Source organism: Nuphar pumila, unplaced genomic scaffold (assembly GCF_984573655.1).
Source record: "Nuphar pumila unplaced genomic scaffold, dmNupPumi1.hap1.1 HAP1_SCAFFOLD_861, whole genome shotgun sequence".
NCBI classification, from domain to species: Eukaryota; Viridiplantae; Streptophyta; class Magnoliopsida; order Nymphaeales; family Nymphaeaceae; genus Nuphar; species Nuphar pumila.
This window is the reverse complement of record NW_028323513.1, coordinates 23,384-29,383: the sequence shown is the minus strand read 5'-3', so window position 1 is coordinate 29,383 and position 6,000 is coordinate 23,384.

Here is a 6,000-nt window from a genome sequence, read left to right as displayed (position 1 = left end):
GGGTGATGATAACCGTGCCTTTTTTTTTTTCTTGCTTGCACATGGACGTTACATATGAGCATGATTGCACCTGAACTCTTGCAATGGCAGATGCTTGCTCATCACAGACGTACCTCCAAAATCTTTTCGCCTGCGGCGCTGCTGATTTCAATCTCCTTATTGACGGAGAAATAATGAATGTGACATGTCACGCTTCGAAAAAACGTTCCGAATGGCTAATATACTACGGAGCGTCAATTGGCAACAACTGACGTGCTCACCGCCTTACCTTTCCGAGTGTGTGTTGGTTTACTGGTACAGCCCGAGCTTTGATGATTCTGCTTCTCTGTGTAATGAAATATACTACGGTACGCTTGGCAAGTGTTGCCATTGATTACACTAGCTCGCTGGGACTGATTTTGGAAGATTTTATAGACAGTCGCAGCGCTCTTGTCCAAGCCTTAGCCTGTTAGGTTGGCATGTGATGTCGTACGCGTTTTCAAGGCCATGTCTGTGCTGGCATGCAGTGGGAAAGGTCACTTGGCTGTGTTTGGTTTGCGCGCCATGCATTTCACGCTCAAGGCAACGTGTTTTTGCTTGTGGTGGAGCAACCCAACATGTTGTACACCTTCAATAATGCCTTGTACAGCTTCAGAACACCGGCAAGAGCTTGCGAAAGTTGTTTACCTTTTAAACGTACAAACCCTGTAAAATACACCAAAATGATGTTAACGCCGTAAACAACCCTTAAAATTCAATTTTTGGGCGATTTTAAAAAATGGTATTTACAGCCATTAATTAATCGATGTTAATTAACCCTTAAAATTCACCTGGGACACTGTAAACGAGAGGTCTACATTTCTGGGTGACATGGCGCTAACCACCTACACCCCCATTCAATCACCTAGGATAACCTGAGAACGAAGCACATTTGGCAACAAAAGCAACCTAGCGACAAGGGAAAAACAGCGGGAGACGCCAGCAAGAACCCATTTGAGTTCGACGGTACCGGGGCGTTCACTGCTGAGAAAAACGGCTACATTCTATGCACAGGTATACCGAGGAAAAACGATGGAGAATCTAGCAACGAGACGGGGTGGCTTCAGTCATCGCGTGTGTGGGAGCGGTCAGCTACAAAGCGCATTGCAGACTTCATTGCCGAAGCAAGGACGTCGTCAGCGAAGCTGCTCATGTGCGCAGTTGCCTTGAACGCGCTGCGCATGACGATGTTGTTCTGCACGGGCTCTGGTGACCTGATGGTCACGGAAGTACTTCATCTGCACCGCAACTTGGACGCGTCAGGTGCAGTGACTCACCAGAATGGGGTTCGGCCCCCCATTTTGTGCCCACCAAATCACGAAATTCCGGCATCGCGACCAAACAATCGGGTCTGGCGAAATGCTGGTGAAGCGTTGCCACCAACCGGAAATGAAGTGCCGTAGGCTAGACTACAGTTGATCAGAAGTGTTACACAAAGCGGCGCTGAGGGTACCTATGATGTATCGTTTTACCTACCGTGACCAACGAAGGGGCGGTCATAGTCACGTTTGGATCGACGCGCAGTTTACATAGCAAGCATATGTTGAGTTCTCAGGTACGCATATCACAAATTACCCTGAAATGATGTCATGCTGCAAAATTGCTCGCCCCGTTGATATCGTTATGTTTAACGCACCCACATTCATGATTCAGCCTATATCATTTCCGGATCAAAAGAAGTGTGGGTAGAGAACATGACGAAATGCAACGCAGGGCAGCTGACCATTTGTTGTCTAGACTACAGTATCCTGAACCGATCGGGATACCGAACTGTGAAAAGTGAGGTGATCCGGAAAATTTTGTGGTTCAAAAGGGGGCTGAATGCCAATCTGGTGCAGCAGCGGAGCAGAGCAGCGCACCTCATCCTTTTTGAGGTTGCAGCGCACGAGCATCATGAAGAGCAGGAGCATGCTGGCTCGGACGGTCCAGGTGGAGAGGATTATGGCGATGAGCAGCACGACGCTGGCAATGCAGAGCTTGGCTGGCCTGCTGAGCTTCAGGCGTTTCACGGGGTCCTGAAGAACACAGCGCTTCCGTTCAGTCATTTGCCAGACCCTGCCATTTTTCGGGTCCAGATACCTGGGAATTCGTTACTTTCCGGGAACATGGGGGTCACAACCCATTCTGGCAAAGCATTGCCTCCGTCTTTTGTTCCCTTCATCGTTGGATGTCATGAACTGTTGTGAAGTGCGTGTCCTACCCTGTACACTATGTGGTGTGTGTTGATGTTGCATTGCTCGCACTGCACGTATGTTGGGGTGGCGTGGGGGCATATGCATGGCCATCAACCCCCCCTTCCCCCCACAACCATGCTGCCATCCACACCATGAGGCACATTGAGAGCACGACAGACTACTCAGGCATCACGCCGAGGCGCATGCGACGAAGGAAAGGACGCCCGAAAGAGGGGGCATAGAGGTGTTCCAGGGACGCGAGCTGAATCTGTGGAGGCAATCGTCTCCGCGTGATTGCACAATTGTTCGCCGAAGACCTCTGGGCAGGCTCTTTCAGGCAGCTTCTGCTTCGTCGCATAGGCCTCGGCAAGATGCTCATACTTCGTTACTGCATACATCATTGTACGAGATACTTTCTTGCAGGGTACACGACGAAGAAGAAGATATGTCAGGCCAAGCTATGGTCGGTGTGGCTGGTCCAGGTACGCTTGCCTTAGGTGATGGTAACGCTATCCTGGGATAGACGGTTTCATGTCGATCTCAGGATAGTGTGTGTAGAACCTTGCGTGCTTGGACTCTTAGTAAGGACATGTTTGGGGACGAGTTAGGCTAGAATCCATGAGTCCATGGTGATGACTGTCTTGCCAAGTGCGTTGCTACGCCAACGGGTTAACGATCTCCGCAATCATGAGCCACCATGTGGTCATGCCATGGTTACCACACATTTGAGTGTGCATATCGTTGAGGAGGGTGGACTGACCTGGACCTTGTCGAGGGCCAATAGGTAGAGATCATGGATCTTTTTGCCGAGGTGCTTCTGGGTAATTGGCACGATGAAGAGGCACGCCCACCCAATCATCGCTAGCTTCCAAAAGCTGACGTATGAGCCGACCAGGTTGCCGATCAGCAGAAGCGTTGCTGTCTGCAGGAGAAGAGCTCGTTGATGATTGTTTTTTTGTGGAATGAACGACAGGAGTGAGCAGACAAGCTGCTGAGTAAGGCAGAACCACACATCAACATGCATGAAGTGCCTAGGTCTGCCAAGGAGCCTGCCTTCCAACGGCACGCGTTGTATGCTCGGCTTGTAGCGACCTCGCAACTCACTGTCTGAAGTAACCCCTTGGTTCTATCTGAGAGCTGCAACGAAGCCAACATCGCAAGCTTGTCAAGTGCTTATCTCAAAAACTCACTGGCGAGTCCTTCGTCAGGTCCGCAACTAGCATACACTCTTGCCACTCAGGCCCACGTTATCTTTTTTGAGATGTCAGTAACATAATGTTACCACATGTATGCATGCTACATTGAATAGATACGACGTGATGGATCACTTTGGGTATGTCAACGGGAGGAAATGGCAAGTAAGGCGACCGTAGCTCGAGTCGGCATGGAAGTGGCTGGGGGAGGGGGTGGCCACGCACTTTGAACATAGTCCAGGGGTTGATGGCGCAGACTGACTCGTCGCGCAGCACCATGGCAAATGCGATGCCATCCTGCATGCGGTCAACGAGGACTCGCTCGAAGGCTGAGCCACTCCATCGGGCGCTGAGGAGCCATCGCTCTGAGAAGCAGCTGCGGACGAAGTTGACTGAGAGGCTGAAGAGTAGCAGGTTGCAGAAGCCTGCATGCGTACACTGTATTGAGGGGCCGGCAGTTAGGCGCAAGATCAGCTTTGGCTGTCTCGCCCGTTGTCAACGCCGCATTCTTTGGGCTAGCGTGTTACTTCAGATTTAAATGAGGAGCTGGCGGACTCAGTAACTGCTGCAGACGAAGTTGCCTGTGAGGAAAAGAAGCAGCAGGTCAGCACTTTGCCAAAATGGTGTTCGACTGCCATTTCTGCCCAAATAACTGTGCGTTTTCAGGGATACAGACCCACAAAGCAAACCGCCTGGCGAGGCAAACCGCTGCAGGTTGCACAAGCCTGCACGCTCACATTGCAGTCTTCCGCCGGAATGGGGTTCGACCCCTATTTTGGTCCCCGAAATTCATGCATTTGCAGGCGTCTGAAGTCGGAAATCACTCTGCCTGGTGACACACTGGTGCACTGTACTGAGGAGCTGGCGAACTTGGCAATGGCTGCAAACGAAGTGTCTGCGAGAAAGAGAAGGATGCATAAGCCTGCACGCCCAAAGTACAGGCTTACTGCAACTATCAAGGAGCCTTATCGACAATCATCGTCATTCATGTGTTATGGGCTCGCGATCTGTGGGTTATGAAGAGACAGCCGATAAAATCGAGCATGTGGTTGTCATGATATGATATGAGACCATTTCCATAGGCTGTTCGTCTCTTTATCGTAGTTTAGAGTGATGTTCACGTACTCCCCTCCGCTGTGATCAACCCATCATGCATAGGAGCCATATGTGCACCCAATGCTGGTGTTGGGGGTGGCAATGACCTTTGGGAGCTGCAGTCAAACAGCGTTGGCAACTTCCGTGAAGAAGAGAAGTCGTGAATCGTGTTTATCCGGTAACGCCATCCCCATTCGCTCGCGTTTCAACTCATGAAGGTTTGGATGGCATCTGGATGGACTTTTCAAGATGGTGTGTTTGATTATGTCTCAGATGTGGAGTATGTCGGTCCCCATCGAGGTTCAAGAGATGCTCAAAGCCGTGCACAGGACATACACTGTTCTCGTTCTGAACACACCATCTTGAAGTGATGAATGGCACCAAGAAGCACGAGGTCATAATTGCCATTTCCCCGGGCTGCAGGGTCCCATGTTGTCCTTCAACGCCTCAATTGGCCATCACACAATGCTTAGTGTGCATTCCTGGCTTCAAAATTGTGAACAATTGCCAGTCAGACCAGTTGTAGTAGAAAGCCGTGCCCTCGAATCATTTGGCCATCCCTGTGGGCACAAAAGCATGCACGCCACCTGAGATTGCGGCGTTGTAGGGAGTTGACCGACAACATAATGCAAAATGAGAGAGGCTGAATGGGGAACCCAGACGCTCTGCATTGCCAGTGGCGCATGCCCATGATCATTGGATACATAAGGTTGGCAAGACAAGCCATTTGAAAGCAATACGCGTGGTTGAAGGTTTAACTGATGAGTATGGCTTGATACCCAACGGGTTCGGTACTTTACTTTATGCTCTCAGAGGAGAGTGCCGAAGGCTTTTGGCTGCGCCACCCTTGTCAACGACAGGGAAGGCGTGGCATGATAACCGATTAATTCATCTTTTCCATTATACAGAACGTGTGCAGTATCATGGCTTGCCAAGATCACTTAGCCTGATGCAACTTCGGCGCAGGATCAGCCCTGGCTGTCTCGCCAGACGCTGCCTTGTCAACGCCGCCTTTGTCGGGCTTGCATACTCATTTTGATTTTCTGTAGCCTGATACAACTTCATATGATTAACAATGATGGTGCTCTTGAAGGTCAGGGTGTAGCTTGATGAGATGCACCCAAGTACGCTTGCTAGGCATTGCTTGTAATCAGAACTTGGACAGCATTGATATTGCGTCGTTGAAACCGGATCCATCAGCAACTTATGGTGGTGATAGTTGCATTTGATGTTGAATGCGTCATAGCTTTGGGTGGATGGAGTGAGTCAGACGGCACAAGTTTTCCAAAGTAGTTGGCAAGTCCATGTGGATGACGAAGTACATAGCATAGGCAGCGGTGTGCCCAAGTGGATGTCCACTCACACTCCCAGGCATGCCTGGTTTGGTGGAAGCCCATGAATGTGCATGGGGGCATCTCCAGAGGAGCTGCATTCCCAACCTCCCAGTTGCATTTAGCTCAGCACGACATACATGCCTTCCCACACCCTTTGCATATGCACAAAGGCTATTAAGCATTGTA